General features: G+C 37.3%; 1 protein-coding gene across 3 annotated transcripts in view; it reads right to left on the bottom strand.

The window, feature by feature from the left end:
• Positions 1-24,178, bottom strand: part of LOC135841105 (max dimerization protein 3-like) — an 835,585-nt gene that overhangs the window by 596,826 nt on the left and 214,581 nt on the right. The window contains exon 1 of one of the 3 annotated variants that reach the window (XM_065357912.1): positions 10,371-10,455. The exons of the other annotated variants lie outside the window; for them this stretch is intronic. The gene's annotated coding sequence lies outside the window, so the exon portion shown is untranslated. Of the gene's footprint in view, positions 1-10,370; positions 10,456-24,178 lie in introns of those variants that run through there. 3 annotated transcript variants of the gene reach the window in all.

Below are 24,178 nucleotides of genomic sequence, written 5' to 3'. Positions count from 1 at the left end.
TTAATTCGTTCGTGAATGATTCATCGAAAATTGAGTAGAGGAATCGGTTCGTTCGCGAACGAGCAACTCATACGAATTTATTCCTTCGCGAATGATACACCAAAAATCATCCAATGCATTTGCGAATGATTCACCAAAAATTATTCAACTCGTTCGCGAATGATTCATCAAAAATTGATCAATTCGTTCGTGAACTGAATGATTCATCGAAAATTAAGTAGAAGAATCAATTCGTTCGCGAATGATTCACTGAAAAATTCAATTCGTTCGCGAATGATTCACCAAAAATTATTAAATTTGTTCGTGAATGATTCACCAAAAATTAGGTAGATGAATCGATTCGTTCGCGAACGAGTCACTTAAACTAATCCATTCATTCGCGAATGATTCGTCAAAAATTATTCAAATCGTTCGCGAATGATTCACCAAAAATGATTCAATTCGTTCGTGAATAATTCTTTGAAAATTAAGTAGAGGAGTCGATTCGTTCGCGAACGAGTCACGTATACCAATAAATTCGTTCGCAAATGATTCACCAGAAATTATTCAACTCGTTCGCGAATGATTCATCAAAAATTACTAAATTTGTTCGCGAATGATTCGCCAAAAATTAATCAATTCGTTCGTGAATCATTCACGGTGAATGATTCATCGAAAATCAAGTAGAGGAATCGATTCGTTCGCGAATGATTCACCAAAACTTATTCAATTTGTTCGTGAATGATTCACCAAAAAAAATGTAGATGAATCGATTCGCTCGCGAACAAGTCACTTATACGAATCTATTTGTTTGCGAATGATTCACTAAAAAATTCAATTTGTGCGCGAATAATTCGCCATAAATTATTCAATTTGTTCGTGAATAATTCGCCGAAAATTATTCAATCCATTCGCGAATGATTCACCAAAAATTAGGTAAATGAATCGATTCGTTCGCGAACGAGTCACTTATACAAATCGATTCGTTCGCGAATGATTCGCCAAAAATTATTCAATTTATTCGTGAATGATTCACCAAAAATGATTAAATTCGTTCGTGAATGATCCATCGAAAATCAAGTAGAGGAATCGATTCGTTCGCGAACGAGTCACTTATACGAATCTATTCGTTCGCGAATGATTTACTGAAAAACTCAAGTCAATTCGTTCGCGAATGATTCGTCAAAAAATATTAAATTCCTTCGCGAATGATTCATCGAAAGTCAAGTAGAGGAATCGATTCGTTCGCGAACGAGTCACTTATACGAATCTATTTGTTCGGGAATGATTCGCCAAAAGTTATTCAATTCGTTCGCGAATGGTTCACTAAAAAATTAAATTCATCCGCGAATGATTCACCAACTATTATTCAATTCGTTCGCGATTGATTCACCTAGAAATTAATCAATTTGTCCAATCGTCAATCGGTTGTGAATGATTCGATTTGATTCGATTCACTTCGCTTGAAAACAGATCAATTCCTATACAATAGTATTCACAAAACCCGAATCAATCGTAAATTATATAATTGATTCGTTTGCGAATGATTCACCAAGAAATCAATCAATAATTTATTTAATCACCTCGCCAATAGTTCGTAAATGATTCGATTCGATTGTAAACAGACCAATTGCTATACAAAATATGTTTCAAAAAAAGTGACTCAATTTGTTTGTAAAAGATTTGTATGCATTTGAAGAAAAGTTGGTCTTTATGCGTGAAGGTTTCTTCTTAATTCAATTTTTTTTGTCAAAATACTCATTTTACACCAAAAACTCTAAAAGTTTCCGTTTTTTGCCAAAAATTATCAGAAAATTCTACTTTTCTGCCTGAAATTTATTTTTATACCTGTTACCAAAAGTCCCCATGTTTTGCCAAAATATTTTTCTTTTCTGTTGAGATCGTTAGAAAAGTTGTATTTTTTTTCTTTTTGCAAAAAACACATTTCCTTTTTTTTTTGCCGAAAAGTTATTTTTGTATCAAAGTCTCCAAAATTGTCCGAAAATACCTACTTACTTTTTTTTGCTTAAATTGACAATGTGTCATTTTTTCCCGAAGCTATCAAAATATTCTTAACTTGCCTACGTTTTTCGCCCAAAATTACTAAACGCCCTCTTTTTTCAGTATAAGATGGTCAGAAAAGTTATACCGACTTCTTTTTTTTTTTCTGCCCAAATTGCCAAAATGTTTTTTTCGGTGTTTTTTTCCTGCTAAAATGGTCAAAAAATCCTTCATTCATTATGCTCTGAAAAGCATTTAGTACCAACAACATCACCAAAGTGTTCATTTTTGCTAAAACTGTCAAGAAAAGTCCTTCTTCTGCAGCCAAAAGTCTTATTTCACTGCTCAAAATGATTTTGTCGATTCAGAACACAGACGATGACTGAATTTCAACTTTCCACACTGAAAAACGCGTCGATACGTACAAATGACGATTGAAATAAAGAGACAAACATTTGAATCGAAATTCGACAACGTGTTCGTTTGAATTTCACACACCCTTCGTTAGAATTTTCGTTCTGTTCGCGAGTAAGTACACTGATATTTTTCGAGCTGAAAATTTCTTCAATTTCACTGCGAAAAAATATCTTCTTTTGTTTCATAATGGAAGCCTGACAGAAACAAAACCTCGAAATTCGGCTAGAAAACGCCGAACGTAAAACCGTCGCTGTATCAAGAAAGCTTGGTGAAATAAGTACCTGGCCGTGCTTTTCCAAGTAGCACAACAATTCGCGTATAAAACAAGAGAAGACGAATGAATGGAAGGAGAAAGAGGTGAACAAACGGAGGAAAATTTACAACCAACCCCACCGTCTGCTGCTTATTCCTTCGACATGTATACCTACTACGAGTATAACAGCGAAAGATGATAAAACGTTGAAAAACAATAAAAGAAATTCGAAACTGTACCGCGAGACCGTGAATTTGATATTTTCTCGTTTTATGATTTTTTTCTCTCTCATTTTCGCTTTGTTTCATTTATTCTATAGTTTTTTTTTTCTGTGTGTTGTACGAGGTTTTTCTTTTTCTTTTTTTTTTTTTGTTACTTCGTCGGGATTTTTTTCCATGTTTTTCTCCTCGTTTCAACGCATTACTTACGATAACGAGAGAATTTTTTTTAAAAAAAAAAGCTCGCCCCTTATATAGCAGATGCGAAGCAACGATCGCGTGAAATAAGTTTTAATTAAGCTTTTTCACGAGGTATTGTTTGATATACGCGAGTTCGACTTTGTAACTTTTTTTGTACTCTTTTTTTCCCCCTTTCGGTTCACGAAGTATCGATTCTTGTACGTAGTAGGTACATAAGCTGCCTGCCACCGAGTTTTGTTCTTCTTGTTGTGTTTGAATTTATAAGCGAGTATTTCGTAGAGGTATTTTTTTAATTAGGCTCGAATTATTTGATGGTTTTGAGAATTGTGGAAGGGAGGGAGGGGGGAGGATAAGGGTGATTCTGCGGTCACATTTCTCATCTCTGCTCTGGTTCGAATAGTTTCGAATTCGGTGTTCGGTTTGGTTGTGTTGAAAATCTTGTTCATTCAAGTTTGCTTTCGCTCTGAGGCAGAATATATACTCAGAAAGTTTCTAGCAGGGTTTTCCTTTAAAGGATGTGTCAAACAAAGCAGAAGATATCGGAGGATAATAAAAACATCTCAACATAACAAATACGCTGTTCTTATCCATCATTTAGTACATCTATATACAAATATATGTACATTTTACAAGCACAATACCACAGAAATGGAATAAGAAAACCGAACGAATCAAGAGGAGAGTATCATCAGTAGTTCAGAGTAAAAAAAAAAACGCACATCGTATACGTTCTCTATATACATGTACTATAGTTCTATATACGGCAGAAGACGATGAAGAAAATGAGGATCACAGTTCCAAGCCTAAAGCAGCTAAGATTAATGATAATGTAAAAAACGTCAAGCAAATGATTTATTATTTGGCCATTCCATTTTAATAATATGTAAATAGATAGAAGCAGCGTACATACGTTGTTTACAATGTCTAAGCTTAATGAGCCATATTCTAAACTGCAAAGCCTACTAACAGTTTTCCTTCTTGATATTATCAGTATATGATTTGAATATACGCGATCTCGCCGCCGCCACCATCGCCTTCCATATGCGTATATACTACATACTTTGATAGATAAATACTAGATATGTACCGGATAGATGAGGAAGAAAAAGCAAAAGGGAGGGAAAAGACTCGCAGCATACGCCATGATATAACATATACAATTTGCCAACAACGCTTAGCATTTACAGGGTGTTTCATAAAAATGCCAACCAAGTTGGCTCATTATGGTAGGCCTACATAACTGGTGCTGATGTCCTTTCAAGATGGATTATGGCTGTGCCATAAACCGCTATCATTTGTGTCATTTCAATCTCTAGCTATTCGCGTAGATTGATATAAGAGGAGAGAATAATGTTGCATTGTGTATTGTGGATAGCATACATTTCAATGTTGCAGGCATCTTGGAGAAATTGAAATTTCAGCGTGGTTTTTATAAAATGTAGCGAAATGATGAAATTCGTTGATCGTCGCTCATTTTTTGTAAATAAATTTATCAAAATAATCGTGAAAACTGGCAAAAAAAAATTTTAAAAAGGAGAATAAAATCTCACAAGGAACCCACTCGAGATGTTTGATTTCGATTGAACGGATGAACTGCAAAAAAAAACGAAGTATTTTTGTCAAAAAATCGCAAAATGAAATTTGAAAAAAATGGCAATTTTTTTCTCAGAAATACTTACATATACCTCTAATTTAAATTTTTTTCAGTAATTCTGAAAAATGTGATTTTCTGATTTCAAACACGAAAAAAGTTGAAAAAGTTGAAAAAACCCCTACACTCGATGAATAAACTTATCACAAAAAAAATCAAAATTCGAAAAAAGTTTAAAAATAGACGAATTTTAATTTCTTTGCTATGGGTGTGATTTTTATCAACTTTTTCATGAAATACGCCAGAAAGAGGTCCAAATAAGACAACTGAATAAATTAAATTTTTTTTATGTGAAAAATTGAAAATTGAATTTTTTCCAGTTTTGATTTTTTTGTGATGAGTTTATTTCATCGAGTGAAAGGGTTTTTCAACCTTTTCAACAGGCACGTTTAATTAAAATCGATTTTACGAAATAATGACATCCCAATTTTTTAATATGTTGTTCAGCATGAAAATTTGTCCATAATATATTTTTTCAGAATTTTTGAGAGTCGTAACGATATGAAAACTACGTTTTGAAACTTTTCGAGCTAATTTTTCGTATGAAAAATTTTGACACCCTCCCTCCTCTCCATAGTCAGGGAGCCCGCATAAGGATCTATTGCACCCCCCTCCCCGTCAATCCTCTGGGATAACTTTTTTCTTGAAGGGGGGTATCCTAAGGAAAATTTCTAGCCCTTGTCCTCAAAACAAAGGTGGCCCTACTTATAAAATGGCGGCTATTTTGATTGACAGGTCAACCGAAATCGTAGATTTTGCGTTCCAAGTCCAACATATGACTTGCACGACATTTTTTAAACGGTACAAAGGTAGATCGAAAAATCAGGCAAATGTTCATCACCTGTCAAAATTTCAAATGCTAAAGTCTCTTTTTCGATTTTTGGCGAATTTTCAAAAATCAAATTTTGGCCAAAATATTGAGAAAAAACCAAAATTTTGCCAAATTAATCTAGAAAGCTGAAATTTGGGATTTACCCTATTTTTGACCTGTCAAATCGATTGGAAACTGTTTCGAACCGTTTTGAGCAGTTCTGGAGCCTCCAGCAGATTTTCGAAACTCGAAATTTTCACAAAATTTCGTCAAAATAGAGTTGGAAAGCCGAAATTAATTCTGAAAACTAATTTCAATAGGCTATGAAGCCGACTGCAGGTAAATTTCAAGTCGTTTTGGAGCCTTCAGCAATTTTTTGAAAATTACTAGAGCCTTTGAAATTGGAAATTTCCCAAAATTTCATCAAAATGGAGATGGAAAACTAAAATGAAATATATACTCCATTTTAACACCCTCTGAAGACGACTTCAGGTGGATTCAAGGTAATGTTGGAGCCTCCAGTAGATTTTTGAAACTCAAATTCCCACAAAATTTCATGAAATGGAGTTGGAAAGCCGAGATTAATTCTTCAAACTAATTTCTAGTCGATTTGAAGCCTCCAGCGATTTTTAGAAAATTACTGGAGCCTTTGAAATTGGAAATTTCCCAAAATTTCATCAAAATGGAGATGGAAAACAAAAATGAAATATATATTCCATTTTAACACCCTCTGAAGACGACTTCGGGTGGATTCAAGTAATTTTGGAATCTCCAGTAGATTTTTGAAACTTGAAATCTCCCCAAAATTTCATCAAATGAGGTCAACAAGCCGACATTTACTCTGCAAACTAATTTCAGTAGGTACAATAATATGAAGTCGACTGCATGATGGTTTCAAAGTGGTTTTGAAGCTTCCAGCTACTTCTTGGAAATTTCTATTCTCCTGAAAACGTCATGAAACCTTTCAAAAAGTCACTGGAGGCTCCAAAATTACTTGAATCCACCTGAAGTCGTCTTCAGAGGGTGTTAAAATGGAGTGTATATTTCATTTCAGTTTTCCATCTTCATTTTGATGAAATTTTGAGAGAAATTTCAAAATTCAAAAATTTACTGGAGGCTCCAAAACGACTTGAAATTTACCTGCAGTTGACTTCATAGCTTTTAGAAATTAGTTTGCAGAGTAAATTTCGGCTTGCTAACCCCATTTGATGAAATTTTGTGTGAATTTCGAGTTTCAAAAATCTACTGGAGGCTCCAGTAATTTTCTAAAAATTTCTGGAGGCTCCAAATCGACTTGAAATTAGTTTAAAGAATTAATTTCAGCTTTCTAACTCTATTTGATGAAATTTTGTGGAAATTTCGAGTTTCGGAAATCTGCTGGAGGCTCCAGAACTGCTGAAAACTGTTTGAAACAGTTTCCAATCGATTTGGCAGGTCGAAAATAGGGTATATCCCAAATTTCAGCTTTCTAGGTTGCTTTGGTAACATTTTAATTTTTTTCTCACATTTTGGCCAAAACTCGATTTTTGAAAAATCACCAAAAATCGAAAAAGACACTTCTGCACTTGAAATTTTGACAGGTGATGAATTTTTGCCCGATTTTTCGATCTACCTTTGTACGGTTTTAAAAATTTCGTGCCAGTCTTATTTTGGAACGCAAAATCTGCGATTTCTGCTGACCTGTCAATCAAAATGGCCGCCATTTTGTGAGTAGGGTCACCTTTTTTTTGAGAACAAGGGCTATAAATGTTCTTTAGGACTCCTCCTTTAAGAAAAAAGTTATCCCGGACGATGGACGAGGGGTGCAATAGATCCTTATGCGGGCTCCCCGACTACTGGCAGCCTTCAAAAAAGGGCTAGAGGGCTGTGATTTGCGTCATTGGTCATACCTTCGGAAGATCTTTCCACAGGAAAAATTCCAAAAAAATCGCTGACCCCCCCCCCCCACTACTTGGTCGAATTGACGTGGAATGACACTGTAACAGTTGGAATAGTTACCTACCTCTTTTGATGCTGAAAAATTTTAGTTTTTAATTTTCCAGCAGATCATAACCCCATAAAATTCTTCCAGAGACTAAAACGACCTCGAAATTCATCCAATTTAAAAATCATAACACGGTTTCGAGTGCAAGTATCTTATCATTACTCAAATTTCATCGCGTTCGGAACCCGGGAGCGTATAATTAATATCCTGTTAATTGACGACCACCTATTCGAGTAATCGAAAAAATACAATAATAAAACTAAGGTAAAATACCAAATAAGTCGAACGTGCGAGTGTGGTCTTTGTTTGCACATTGTTGTAAGTTACAATATCGAAAGAAAAGATCGAGATTGTAATCTTAACGACGTTTTGTGTATTGCTCGCTGTACAGTGTACAGTGTACAGTGTACGTGCACTTTAGACTGAGACTGAAGAGTGGTACGAAACGCAACTATCAATGAGATTTTTTCCTCCATGTTGATGGTTTATTGGCCGATATTAGTATTCGTCTCGCGTCCGCGCTTCTGCCCCACTTCGTCTTACGTTAGTTCTTCGTTCAAATAGAAACGAATATCTGTTTGTATTATCTATCGCGAAAATGGTAATATAGTTTTTGGCGAAACTGCCCCCGTTTACCTCGGCCCACTCGTACATACGAATCTATTAACCATTAAGACTCGACGAAATGAAAATTACAGCACAATATGCCGCATCGCATCGTATCGGTTTAATAAACTCGGAGCACTTACACAGACTCGTCTTCTCTTTCGCTTGCTTCTTGGGTCTTGCTGATTGTGAACGTGTGGGAAGTGGGAACTGGGAACAGGTGATACGTTTGAATTTCATAAGCATGTGTGCAATGTAGTACCTGCCAGCCTTGGTATCCATTGACTTATTTAATATGGTACCAAATGGGTAGAAAGGATACGTACCTAGTAGATGCTTGAGCCGGAGCAACGAAATGATGAAAACACGTCGAGATAAATTGAAAACGATTTTAGCGAAACTTCCCTGTCGGTGTTTTCTTTGCCTGCATGGTATCTTTGGCCGGGTAAAATACGACGTTAATTATTTGATAAAGTGAGGTTTTTACTCGACGCGAGTGTGAGTGTGTGTTTGTGTGTGAGTATAACGTGGTCGCATCTTTGATAATCACGCTTGTATTGCTAATTTAGAAAATAATTTCACTTCTAGAGTAATTTAACTATATATACACGAACCCGAACCCCTGAACTAAGGGTATATATCTATTATTAGCGAGCTTCTTTATAGCATAGTACGAGTAGCTGGTTGGTTGGCAACTATATTATATGAAGGAAAAGCGTTTATATAAATTAGACATGAAAACTCGACAGCGACGATGGCGATGGTGGTGGTGGTGGCGACCCCACACACTATCACCATCGACGACGATGAGGTTTGTTTCTTCGTTGTTTGCTCGACTCGACTTTGCCTGTGCTCGGGCTTGGGCTTGGGCTTTTTGAAGTATACGCCAGATTAGGTTACCATTTAACGATATCGAAATACTCGGGCTATACGCTACGTATACGTTCTCTGCTTCCTCGTTCGGTCTTATGGTCGTGCACTCGATTCAACGACCCTCTTCGTCGCTGTGGTATTCTAGTAAAGTGTGTAAAGCACAAGCCCGCGTGTCAGAATTCGCTATATTAAATGCCGCTGACATATACTTCGTGAAATCCAAGTTAGATTCGTATTGATTGGTATTTGCCCAGCGATGGATTGGATATTATGGGATGAAGCGATGACCCGGCGACTGCATTGGGGGCTAAAGGCGAATGGCGATTGTGGTTAGGTCGTTTTGACGTAATTCGCAACTGTTTATTGCTTCTGTAAGTGTGTGTAACTGAGATGCCAAATGCTGCCCGCATCGTGGTGTGAAAACCAACGGTTGGTTGAAGTTTTCATAATATTTAACGGTAGGGTTTTTTGTGGGAGGGGTGGGGGGGGGAATTGCTTAAAATTGTGGAAAAATTCCGCTACATCTTGGACAAAATATGTGCAGACTTTTATTTCGAGTTGAAAGTTATCGAGAAAAACATTTTTTTTTCTTGGGAGATGCCTCTCAAGGGGAGATATACATTCTGGATATTCAAAGAGAGGGAATTTTAGGAAGAAAAAAAAACGTGGTTTTATCATCTTTAGCCTCTACCCCAACCTGTTTTGGAAAAAATGGTCTAGTTTCAAAGAATAGTGCGTGAGATTCTGCGTCGACCTAGGCCATTGACATCAAAATTCGACGCAATTTCGAGCCAGCACATCTGAAAAAATATTTAATAAGCCCAAAAAGTTTCAAAAAATTTCCCAAAAATGTGATTGGGCAGCTACAGTTCTCGGAATCGTCTTCTCCCCAGTCACAAGTCGAGTTTCGAGGTGTTTATGCTCAATTATGAGTCAGCTCACATCCGAAAGGGTATTTTTTCGGCCCAAAATTGCACAAAAATATAGTCGAAAAATGCATTTGGGCTGCTTCAACTCTGGGAATCACCTTCTCTAGTCACAAGTCGAGTTTCAAGATGTTTGGGCTCAATTTTGAATCTGCACGTCCAAAATGGTATTTTTACAGCCCAAAATTTTCAAAAAATTACACAAAAATGGTCGAAAAATGCGTTTTGGCAGGTACAACTTTGGGAATCGTTTTCTCCAGTCACAAGTCGAGTTTTGTGGTATTTGGGCTCAATTTTGAATCTGCGAATCCCATAGGGTATGATCAGGACCTAGAATTTTCAAGAAATTTCGAAAAAAATGCCAAAAATGTGATTTAAAAAAAAAAACTCTTTTCACAATTTCAGGATTATGATTTATATTTTGTATTTGATACTGAATGTCGTACTTACTACCAAGACCATTTTCTCGAGTGAAATATTTGATACTACGTACGATACTATAGGTATAATAAGAGTATCTTCAGTCTTCACAGGCACTTACCTATAACAGAATAAAATAACACATTCGATTAATTAACCAAGTAATACTGAGGAAGAATTTTCTAACAACAAATTTTTTAGCTAACATTTCTTCAAATATTCTTAAGCTATAAACTATCAAAACAAATTTCAACTATTTTTAATAATATTTCAATTTCTGCAGTAGGTGTCATATAAGTATGAGGTGATTGCAAAACGAAAAAAGATGAGTTCACTTTGACAATCAAAAACAAGACTCGAGGCAAGTATTTTTTAAATATTTCAATTTCGAAGGAAAGGGGGTTACAATTCATCTGTTAGAATTTCTCAAATCAGAATTGTTTCACTTCTCAAAGTGCGGCAAAGCACAAGCATGATTTTTTTTGCAAATTTTGACAAAAAGAATGGAAGTTTTTCATATGTTGACCACAAACAGGACTTTAAGCAGGAATTTCATTTTCAATTGATCAATTTTGAAGGAAGGGAAAGGGATGAACAAAATTTCCGGATGATTTTTTAAAAAAGCAAAAATTTTAAAAGAGAAGGTTTTTTTGCAATTTTGTCGCCCCTCCCCAAAAAAAATAGAACTAAATGTAGCCAAAAACAAGACTTTAGACAAGGATTTTTTTATATATGAAGTTTCTTTTCGAAGAAAGGAGAGAAGATGAGAGGAAAGAGCATTCAGAGGCGAAATTTCTCTAGTCACAATTTTTTTACTTTCAAGAAAATACGTATTAGGTACCATTTTTAAAAAAAGAAAACAACTAAAAGAAGGAAATCTAAGGAAAAATTCAAAATTTGATTCAAAAATGGTAAATAAGAGATTTTCTTGCTCCTTCGGCAAGAAAACAGGATTTTGCAATTTACCAGTGCACAAAAAATAAGCAGGAGTTTTCTGCATTTTCAGCAACAAAGTAGGACTTTTTTTTGCATTATTGACCAACATTTTAATAATTTTGCTCAAAAACAATACTTTAAGAACAAACTGGTTTTTTTTTTCAAACATTTTAATATTGAGAGGAAGAGGAGGGAGAGGGTCAAAATTTCTCCCGCAGAAATCTGTCTCTTTCAAGAAGATTTTTAAAAAAGAAAAAAATTGAAATTTTAAAAGGAGAAAAACATTAGTAAAAAATTTCAACATTTTTTTTTTTAAATGAGAAAACCCTGACTTTTTTGAAATTTTGGTGGAACATAAGCGTAAAAATAGAGGAATTAGTTCAAGCGAGACTGTTACAGAATTCATTGTTGAAAAAATTCTATAATTAATTTAAACATTTTTTATGTTTCAAGAATTACCCCCCTGCCGATCCTCCGGGACAACTTTTTTCTAAGAGGAAGAGTCCTAAGGAACATTTCTAACCCTTGTCCTCAAAAAAAACTCGACCCTACTAACAAAATGGCGGCCATTTTGACTGACTGGTCAGCCGAAATCGCAGATTTTGCGTTCCAATATACAGTAGCGTGCAAATTAGTTTGGGACAGCAGCAAAATCACAACATAACACCATTTTTCAACAGCTCGCTACAACAATACCGCTAACAATTTTGAAAAAAAAATTACAGGGGGTGAAAGCCCTATCCTTTACGAAAATTTTGATGTGTTAGAACCAAAAAAAATAAGTTTCTATAAGCTCATAAAAGCTCACTGAAATAAAAATCAAAAAATTTTCAGTCTTTTAGTTTTCCGCATTTACCGGACGAACCGTACGTCCTAGCAAAAATCTGATGACATTATGCTGAAAGAGAATTAAATTCTCTACAATTTCGTTTCAATGAAATTTTCGTAGGACGCTTGGTTTCCAAACTGCACGCCTTCAAAGTTTGAGTAAAAAACCGTTGCTGCAACTTTTTTTTACTAGAAAAACCAACGTTTGCACGCTACTGTAGTTTTTCGCATTTACCGAACGAACCGTACGTCCTAGCAAAAATCTGATAGGATTATGCTGAAAGTAATGTTCTAATTACGCGAATTTACGTAAAGATCGAATTATCGAAATTAAATAGAAAAATCTAACTCAAACTCAAAGAAATACTCGGCGAACATTTTTAACGGTTTATTCAATTCGACATATAACATAATAATAACGTATAACGTATTTTACAAAGTTCAACTTATTTCTAGGAAAGTCTGTAGTCAAACTTATTATATACAAATAACGTTATAAGTAACGATAACGAATAGAAACGTAAATCGATACCTACAACTACACCAACTACCTATCTAGATCTATGGGTAATTACCCGTCAGTTTACCAAAAGGCACAACACGCCTCCTAAAAAATTATTTAGAAATCTAGAAAAACTAATTTTTTCACGTGGCTTTTGGAAGCGTTGGTAACACTGACTTGCACGTACTACAAAACTCTCGCCTAAAGCGAATAAACAATAGCACTAAAAACGTAAACACCGTAGAATCTCAAAAGTTCAACTTTTCTCGAATAAAAACCGATTAAATAATTAACAAAATAAATTAAAACATGATTAAAATAATAAAATATAAAATGCGGGTAAAATAAGTGCTAAAATACACGATAAAACAGTTTCCGGCGAGCGTATACCGTACTACGATCTGTACGTATAGTTGACAAATAATCTACGAAAAATTTCACTCAGAAGGCCGGCTACGTACAAGGTAAAATACACGATAAAATAATTTAAAATAATTAATAAAAACAATAAAATAGAGACCTAAACACTGGATAGACGTTAAGTCGACGACGAAAAATTCAACACGAAGAATCACAGCAAATTCACACGACAAATAGTGACTAAATCACCGTACGAACAATCCTAACGATCGAAAAGAAGCTGAAAACAATCACCGAGCTTTTTGGCAGGTAGAGGCTTCGTGAACGCATCTGCCAAGTTGATTCTGCCGTCGACTTTAACTATATCTATCTCTCTGTTCGACCAAGCATTTCTTGTATTATGAAAACACAAGTTTATATGGCGAGTTTTCGATGTTTCAGGGGTTTTCGCCATACCCGCAGCAGCCGTAGAATCGCAAAGAACAAGAGTCGGTGGTAATGGAAAACCGAGCACGCTGAGCAAATTACGTATTGCTCGAACTTCGCAAACACATTGAGACAGCGCAACGTATTCGGACTCGCCAGACGATACCGCTACGCAGTTTTGTTTCTTTGCACGCCATACGATTGGACTACCGAACAGAAAAAGAATTAGCCCAGACGTAGACTTGTAATCCGACGTATCGCCGGCCAGATCAGCGTCGACAAATGCGGTAAGTAGCTTCGGCTCACACGCAGTGAACTTTAGCTTGAAGTTCGCGGTACCTTTCAAATATGTTATAACTCTGTTACAGGCTATCACTAACTTCGACGACGGCTTCGTTTGGTACCGAGAAAGAAAATTAACCGCAAAGGTAATATCAGGTCGACTCCAAGATGCTACATATAACAACGAGCCAATCATCGATCGTACCTGCGACTCAAGGGACCAATCAACATTCGCCTTTTGGAAACCAAAATCTTCGAAGGGGGAAGAAGAAATATCAGCGTCTACCAGACTGAAGCGCTCGATTATCGACTCTATATAGTCGCACTGATCGATAGTAAAACCCTCCGAAGTACGTATGATATTGACGCCAAGATATTTCTTTATATCACCGAGATCTTTAACCTCGAAATTTCTTTTCAACAGGTCGATAACCTTCGCAATGAACTCATCGTCCCATCCGGTGATAAACAGATCGTCGACGTATATAGCGAGAATACACCGAAGTGCATCGCCCTCAAAGATGAAGATAGTAGCGTCGAACACAGTGGCTTTAAGGCCAATTTTCGCTAAAATACGAGCAAGCTCATTGAACCACGTTACCGGAGAGATTTTTAACCCGTACAGCGCTCGGATAAGTTTCCACACGGGGCTTTTGAATCGACCACGATAGTAGAAGCCCTTGGGCAATTTAACGAACACCGTATAAGGTAACTTTCCATATAGAAAAGCTCCCTTTATATCTACGTGGCGAATACGCCATCCATATTTTACCGCTAGCGCTATGAGAGCTTTGATGGTGTCTGCTCGGACGACAGGAGAGAATATATCGAACGCTTCGAACACTTTTCCCTCTTGATAGCCTAAGACAACGAGCCTAGCTTTATACGTATTATTATCCTTCTTTCGATAGACCCATTTAACGCCAAGAATTTTCGCTCCAACAGGTTCCTCGACCAATTCATAGGTACCTATTCGCTCAAGATTACAGAGTTCCTCATTCATAGCGACGCGCCACTTATCACGATCAGCACCGGACGTCGCCTCCTCGAACGTAAGCTCGGGCTCACCGGCCGCTAGCATCACTGTCTCTCTTGGTACGTATTCGTGCTCTTCTATATATCGATCTTCATTCGCTACCCAAGTGACTAGGTCACTGTACTTAGAGCTCTCATCGATACGTACGTGTGAAAACACCTGTGTACTATCGTCTTCGATGTTTAATAATTTATACCCGGTTTCAGTGAACCCTACGACAACCCAGACTGCTCGCCGGGTACGTTCGTCGAGCTTTTTGCGCTGTTCTGGATGAACGAAGATTTGCGCTTTACTACCGAAGATTCGAAAGTACTGGTACTTTGTTGGCTTCTTACGCCAAAGAGAATACGGAGTTCGTTTGTCGTCGAGTGCTCGGGTAGGTAAACTATTCAACAAACAATTTGCTGCTTCGACAGCAAAACACCAGTACTTTTGAGGCATACGCGCCTCGAATAACAGAGCTCGAGTCTTATCCATCAGCGAGCAATTGAATCGCTCCACTTTGCCATTATGCTGATGCAAAAACGCTTCGGAGCGTTCCATGGTGATACCTCTCTCTTGACATATCCTTGAAAACATACCCTTCACAAACTCGAGCGCGTTATCACACCGGAGGTACGCTACTTTCACGCTCTGAATAGCTTCGGCACGCTTAACGTAGTCGTCAAAACACCAACCTACATCGCTCCGGGCTTTCATTATATACGACACATTGAAATGGGTAAAATCATCCAACAAATTTAGAACGTATAGGTCACCCTCGACCGATTGAGGCAATGGACCTATAACGTCTGTGTGTACGAGCTTAAGTACACGATCTACTACATGTCTCTCATCGTTACAGGGGTTCCTGCACAGTTTTGCTTTGGCGCAGACATCGCAGTTGGTCATCGACAGACCGGAATTCGATGGAAGACCCTCAATCTGATTCAACACTTTGTCGCTCGGATGCCCAAGTCGTCGGTGCCATACCTTCGCCTCCTCGGACACCGTCATCGCGCTCTCGACCGGCTCTAACACGTACTGGAAACGTACTTCATTCAAACCATCCCTACGTACCGCTCTAACGACAAAATTTCCAGCGGGATCGAACAGATCTATGTCTGCAGCCAAATTTATCGACCATCCAGTATTTCTCAAACGCTCCGTCAAAAGTAAGTTCGCCTTGAACTGACTAGAAAACTTAACACCGCGCATATGATAACTCTTTCCATTTAGACGAAGATTCACCGTACCGATCTTCGTAACGGTGACAAACTGACCCTCGAAGGCAGTGTTCACTAGCTCGTGCATCTCCTCTGACTCTACGAAATAACGCTCGTCGTTGATAAAATGATTGGTCGCGCCCGAGTCCAAAACCCATACCAAGTCACTACTCTCACCGAAACGCTCGCTCACCGGTCCTCGACCCTCACACGCCATCATAGCAGTCGACTTGACATCGGGACGCTTGCTCTTTTCTTTATTAGTCGGACAAATAACAGCGATGTGGCCATATTCACCGCAGGCAAAACACTGAGCCTTACTTACATCGCCACCGCGATATCTACGATCTTCTCCACGACCATTACCTTGGCCTCCTTGACCACCACCGCGATACCCTTGACCGCCACGACCACCACGACCGTTTCCACCGCGCCATTGACCACCGTTACCCCTACCTCGATAATTCGGACTATGTCTAGGACCGTTATTGTTTACAAAATTACGATTAGGATTAAAATTACCACTTGTACCGTTGTTCACAGGTTGCGTAGCGTAACACGAACGTGCCATATGACCGGGACGCCCGCAACGATGACACGTAGGCCTCTGCTCTTGCGCCTGGAACGCTGAAGACTTGATCACCGGACCAGAACTCGACGTACTCGCTTGATTCGCCGATTCACCGTTTTTATACCCAGCGATGATGATTTCTCGAACTTTGTCGGCCGTCGCTCCTTTCTGTAACGCTGCAGTTAACGTACCACGCAACGAATTACCACGGGTATCGTTTGGCAGCCCGTTCACCAGCCAAACTTTCTCGTCTTCTTCCAAGTCTCGACTCTGCTTGCGTATCGAGTCAGCATACTCGTCGACCTTCTTGAAATCGGTCAATCGAACAGCGGCCAGCGCAGTCTTCATTTGACAGACCTGCGCTTCCGTACGTTGGGCCCATCTCTTCTTCATTGACTCGATAAACTCGTAAGGCTTGTCACCGGCGATTAACGTGATTGTATTATGATGAACGTGTAGGCCTATAACTTCCATCGCTCGATTCTGCTCGTCGGCCGTTCCACGTTTGGCTTCATCTTCGTCGAGGGTATGGTACAAGCTCATAGCCTTTAAACGTAGGCATATTTTCCTAAACCAGGGCTCAAAATCTTTGCCCTCGAACAGTAGCGATTGTTCAACGGGTGGCGGCGTATAATGGGTAACGACCGGAGGTGCCATCACTTCTTCTTCGTCTTGTGGCGTATCTTCGAGAAGTTTTTGCTCGTTATATAACTTCGTAGCTTTCTGCTTATATTTCACCAGCTCTCCGGACTCAAGCTCCGATAAATCGACACCTTCGGACTCTGCTAATGAACGTAGAAACTCGTCGAACTTTTGCTTTCTCGTCGCAGGCATGCGTATATAACAGTAGGCTAGGCCGGGTACGGATCTTGTACTCAGACTCAAACTCGTGAGTCGTAAAACAGCGCAAAATACTCAGATTTCTCGCCTCCTGGCGCAGAAATATAACCAGCTCCAAAAAACTCCAATAAACTCAAAATAACGTACCTCTGAGATCGTACCGGCCTACCCAGCTAATTAGTCGACACGTGCACGACCGACAGCCATTATTCAAAGTTCAGAAAAACTCAATAAATCGTACATCGAACCACGCGACACTTTGCTACCATAATGTTCTAATTACGCGAATTTACGTAAAGATCGAATTATCGAAATTAAATAGAAAAATCTAACTCAAACTCAAAGAAATACTCGGCGAACATTTTTAACGGTTTATTCAATTCGACATATAACATAATAATAACATATAACATAATAATAACGTATAACGTATTTTACAAAGTTCAACTTATTTCTAGGAAAGTCTGTAGTCAAACTTATTATATACAAATAACGTTATAAGTAACGATAACGAATAGAAACGTAAATCGATACCTACAACTACACCAACTACCTATCTAGATCTATGGGTAATTACCCGTCAGTTTACCAAAAGGCACAACAGAAAGAGAATTAAATTCTCTACAATTTCGTTAACATGAAATTCTTGTAGGACGCTCTGTTTCAAAACTGCACGTCTTTGAAGTTTTAGTTTAAAAAAGTTGGTTTTTTTACTAAAAAAAAAGTTGCAGCAACGTTTTTTACTCAAACTTTAAAGGTGTACAGTTTTGAAACCGAGCGTCCTACGAAAATTTCATAGAAACGAAATTGTAGAGAATTTAATTCTCTTTCAGCATAATGTCATCAGATTTTTGCTAGGACGTACGGTTCGTCCGGTAAATGCGGAAAACTAAAAGACTGAAAATTTTCTGATTTTTATTTCAGTGAGCTTTTATGAGCTTATAGAAACTTATTTTTTTTGGTTCTAACACATCAAAATTTTCGTAAAGGATAGGGCTTTCACCCCCTGTAATTTTTTTTTCAAAATTGTTAGCGGTATTGTTGTAGCGAGCTGTTGAAAAATGGTGTAATGTTGTGATTTTGCTGCTGTCCCAAACTAATTTGCACGCTACTGTAAGACTTGCACGACATTTTTTAAACCGTACAAAGGTAGATCGAAAGAGCAGGCAAAAATTCATCATCTTACAAAATTTCAAGTTCTCAAGTGCTTTTTTCGATTTTTGGTGAATTTTTGAAAATCAAATTTAGGCCAAAAATGAGGTGAAAAATCAAAATCTTATTATGATGAAAGAAACATCACGTAAATATAGTGTTTTTTTGTAAACGTGAACTTTCTTTCATCATAATAATACAAAACACTAAAAGTGATAATTTCCTACATACATCAAAATCTTACCAAATTGACCTAGAAAGCTGAAATTTGAAATATACCCTATTTTTGACCATGCCAAATCGATTGGAAACTGTTTCAAACCGTTCTGAGCAGTTCTCGAGCCTCCAGCAGATTTTCAAAACTCGAAATTTCCACAAAATTTCATCAAATGGAGTTGGAAAGCCGAAATTAATTCTTCAAACTAATTTCAAGCCGATTTGGAGCCTCCAGCGATTTTTAGAAAATTACTGGAGCCTCCTGTAGATTTTTGAAACTTGAAATTTCCCCAAAATTTTATCAAATGGGGTTGGAAAGCCGAAATTAATTCTTCAAACTAATTTCAAGTCGATTTGGAGCCTCCAGCGATTTTTAGAAAATTACTGGAGCCTCCAGTAGATTTTTAAAACTTGAAATTTCCCAAAAATTTTATCAAATGGGGTTAGCAAGCCGAAATTCGCTCTGCAAACTAATTTCAATACAAAATGGCGGCCATTTTGATTGACTGGTCATCCGAAATCGCAGATTTTGCGTTCCAATATAAGACTTGCACGAAATTTTTTAAACCTTACAAAGGTAGATCGAAAGAGCAGGCAAAAATTTATCATCTAACAAAATTTCAAGTGCTAAAGAGCCTTTTTAGATTTTTGGCGAATTTTTGAAAATCTAATTTAGGTCAAAAATGAGGGAAAAAATCAAAATCTTACCAAATTGACCAAGAAAGCTGAAATTTGAAATATACCCTATTTTCGACCTGCCAAATCGATTGGAAACTGTTTCAGACCATTTCGGGTAGTTCTGGAGCCTCCAGCAGATTTTTCAAACTTGAAATTCCCATAACATTTCATCAAAATGGAGTTGGACAAGACGAAATTCATTCTGCAAACTACCTAGTTTCAATACGCTACGAAATCGACTGCAGGTGGATTTCAAGTCGTTTTGAAGTCTCTAGCGGCGTTTTGAAAATTACTGGAGCCTCCAGTAGATTTCTAAAACTTGAAATTTTGTCAAAATTTTATCAAATGGAGATAAAAATAGGCAAACGTAAGGAAATGGATATCAATGGCATTTTTGACCAAAAATATCTTTACTTGAGACAATTTTGGGTAACATTTTCAAAAAAACTTTTGAATTTTTGAAATACCTGTTTTTTGAGATCTTGGACACAAAAATTGCACTGCCCTCCCTCCCAACCAAAATCAGAAATATTTTATCATCACTACATACCCTCTCAATCAGATTCCCACTCTGATTACGTCACATAAACATCGTAAAATAGTAGATATTTAAATTCCAAATACACGTAATTATTTATCAACGTCATTTTTGTGCACTCGTGTGATGTTATAATATATGGTCGGAGTAACTCGTCGGAAAAATACAGCCGCCCTTTACGATCTGGTTAACTTACTCGTTCGAGAACAGACTGAATTTGATTTAGCAAAAAAAAAAAAAAAAAAAGGAGGAAAAAGAGAGGTTAATTCGAGACAGGAAATAATATCCCGCGATGCGTATAATTTTATGTCAACTTAATTTTCTATATTATAGGTTAGGTAATTGGTAAGTACGTATGTAATGCACACATGTTTACTCAAACATCATAGTCTCTCAGTAATGTAGACGTAAGTACATGAAATAGGTACCTACGATACGGATACATCTATATAAGAAGGCACCTACGAGATAGAGGTGCAGGTAGAATTATTATTGTATAGATAGATGCACAGCTCGCTAATCAAAGACGTATACCATATACGTATATACAGAGAAGAGGATGATATAATAACTTCATAATGTAAAAAGAGATGTTATCTTGCATCGTTTTAATGATTATACGTAGATAGTAGATACACGGTACAATTTTCGTTTATTTAAAACGATACGATACGATATATCGCTGCAGTAAGAAGGGATCACGAAGAGAAATAGGTACGCGGTTCCTAAACCATATTTAACATGCAAATTAACGACTCCGCGCAAACTTCTCCTCGCGATGGTGTACTGTGCACGTAGGTAGAGCTATAGTAGAGTAGAGATATGTATATTGATGAAGTTGACGAAGTCGAAAAGGGTAGTACGTTAAGACAAGTTTAATTACCTGCGTTAACTAAATTATCGCTAAATTTTCTCGCGAATTTAGCGTAGGTACTATAAAGCGATCGATGATTGATAAGTTGATGACACCGGCTCGTCGTCGCGGTTATTTCCACCCCAACCCCATATTTTATGGACTCGTATCTCAATTTGAGTTACAGCAGCTGTTAATAGTACATAGTATAAGGGTAGGCAACACCACGATGAGTTGGTGATGCTTACTTACGTTATTGTCTATAATACTCGTATAATTACGAAAGGAAACACCACCTTATATATGTATTTTCTCGTTTCGGGTGTACATTGCATCCCATCATAATACATATAATGCACTCGTACGAATACTACATTGGTTCGAAGTGGAAATGGATGTCGATGATGGCGATGGTTGGCGCGGCGGAAGTCGTATAGAAATGTGATTTGTAATTAACTTGTTTAAATATTTATTCGGCAGAACATCGGCGTCGGCGTCCTGCTCTTAACCTCGGCGATAGATAATAACACGGTGTGATGGTACATATAACTATTCTGTTCTCTTTCATTTTTTTTCTCTCACTCGCCATTCGCATTTTCATCGTACCTATAGCTTGAAATTGTATCGTTTGGTGTCGTGCTTGGCATAATATCAGCCAAGTGCTCTCGGTAAACTGCACTCTGTGAGGACAGGACAGGGCAGAGGACACATACCTATATAAGTAAGTGAAAAACACGTCAACGAATGATATTTTGTGCGGGAATAAGTACATATTTGAAGATCGCTTCTTACGATATAATTAAATTAATGAAATGGTAACGGCGAACAAACGGAATAAAATGAGATGATTGTTGAGAAGTGTAATGGTATTTTTTTCCTATTACATTGTACTTTTGTTGGTTTTCCTTTCCGAAGTCCGCCCTCGCTCTTGGTGTAAATAAATAAATGCTGTGTTCGTCGCACAGCTTTGATAATTGCACAGTAATTTCACGTTTTGTTGACGTTTAATTTGAACTTGGGTTATGCAAGCAAAACGTCGAGTAAAGAGGTGGGGAAGGCGAAATTGAGGGAGAAGTAAAGAAAAAAAAGGACGTACATAAATGTAGCTATAAATTCAGGCGAATCGTGAAAAAAACGATGAAGGATTTTGATCAAATTCAGCTGAGATCTTAATTTCGAATTGCTTAGAAAAAATTATAGATTTAGAGGGAGGCCCCTGTAGAAAAGATCTGAGTGCTCAAAGAAAAGGAATTTTCAATAAAAAAAAAATTGTGGATTTTTCGCTCTAGCCTTTACTCAACATGTTTTGGAAAAATATAGCCAAGCTTCAAAGGATGGTATTTGAGATTCTGCGTCGATTTAAGCCATTGCCATAAAAATCCAAGACCACGTTTTGGGTTCTATTGAGTGGTTGAAAATTTACAAATCGTTTATTTTGCATTAATTTCGCCAAAACGTCGAAAGATATCGTTTCTGAAACGGGAGGAATATTTCAGAATTTGGCCACTATCGTAAATTTCAAAAAAAAGAAAAAATTTGATAAGTTTTTGGCTATTTTTTTTTAAATTGGCAACAATGGCTGGAAAATTGGCAACCTCGCATTCCAAAATATTTCGCTAGTTTCAGAAATGATTGTTTTTGACTGATTCAATGCGAAATATTTGAAAACGAAAAATTTTCAAAACACGAAATTACCCTGAGCTGGGCGAATTTGCATATTTTCAACTGCTCAGTGGAACTCAAAACGTGATTTTGGTCTTGAATTTTGATGGCAATGACCTAGATCGACGAAAACCCCGAATCCCATCCTTTGGAGCTTGGATATTTTTTCCAAAACAGGTTAGGTAGGGGCTAGAGCGAAAAAAAAACACGATTTTTTTCTCGAAAATTACCTCTTTTTGAGCATCCATATCTCCCTTCCAAAGGCACTTCCCGGAGCTAAAAAAATTTTCTGAGTAACTTTCAGTTCAAAACGAAGGTTCTCACCCAATTCGGTCAAAATCACGCGACATCTACCCCCCCCCCACACCCCTTTAATTTTCTTAGTTACCCTTCTTCCTAAGAAAACCATTCGAGGTGTCCGCTTATGGAAAAAGCATATTCTAAGACCTCCATAACCCCAATTTCAGCTGCCCAAATTGATTTTTGAATTTTTGACAATTTTTTTTTTTTTATATATAGATAGCTTTCATTATTTGGTTCAACGCAATTGCGCTATTCACTAATTTGACAAATAGGATACTTAAAAAAATAACTTAAGAAAGAAAAGAGTTAGGGCTAAGAAACCTAAAAGAAATTTTGAGGAAGTTTTGGTTTGAGTCTTGAAGGGCGATCTTGCCCGATATCGAAGCAGCAGGCAAGGGTGTTATCAGATAATTTGTTCAGGTATTTTTCAGTTACAGTTTTCAGAAAGTCGTCGATCGTTTCAATTTTGAGTTCGCGTTGTATTTGAGTATTCCGGAAAAACTATGGAGCGTTAGTGACGATTCGACAACATTTATTTTGGAATATTTGAAGTTTTTTCTTGTTTGTTTTGGAGGTACCATACCACACAGGAGCCGCATATGTAAAAGTAGGACGAAGAATAGTCTTGTACGAGTAGATTAGTAATGCTGTTTGGATTTTCAAATGTGAACTTCTGTTGATTAGTGGGAAAAGTGTTTTGAGTTTGAAGTAGGTAGCTTTCATTTTCTATGAGATGTGACTTGTGAAAGTGAGTTGTTTGTCAAGCAATACTCCAAGATATTTAACGGCTTCATCACTCCATTCTATTGTAGTGTTTTCAATATTAATTTTTCTGGTAGGGTTGCAGTGGTGTCTCAGCGTGAAGATTTTTGTAACTGTTTTGTTTGGATTGAGTTCAAGTTTCCAGGATTTTAGCCAGGAGTTGGTGGTGTTGATACTTTGTTCGAGTTCGTCGATTGCACTGGAGAGATCATTACTTTGGGTGCATAAGCAGGTATCATCTGCAAATTGAAGAATTTCAGCATTTGATGAAGTTGTGATGTCGTTGCAGTAGATGTTGAAAAGTGTAGGACTTAGAACAGCTCCTTGAGGTACGCCTCTGAAGATAGGTTTAGGGTCTCAAAGTGAATTGTTTATGCAAATCTGGAAGTAGCGGTCTGATAAGAATGATTTGATGGTATCAAATAAGTAATGAGATGCTTGAGTATTCTCCAATTTTTGTAACAGACTGGAATGCCATATAGAGTCGTAAGCTTGTTTAATGCTGAGAAACGCTGTGGCAGTGTATTGATTATTTTCAAAACTGCGGTGGATAATTTCGGTAAGACGATGGAGTTGGTGTGCTTTTGCTGTATGTTTTCGAAAGCCAAACTGAAACTGTGGCAATATTTCATGTCTGTTGGTGTGATCAGTTAAGCAAAACCACCTAAAATTAACCGTTTTTGACGAT

The sequence above is a fragment of the Planococcus citri genome, chromosome 3 (assembly GCF_950023065.1).
Source record: "Planococcus citri chromosome 3, ihPlaCitr1.1, whole genome shotgun sequence".
Lineage (NCBI taxonomy): Eukaryota > Metazoa > Arthropoda > Insecta > Hemiptera > Pseudococcidae > Planococcus > Planococcus citri.
This window is presented reverse-complemented; position numbering and strand designations above follow the sequence as displayed.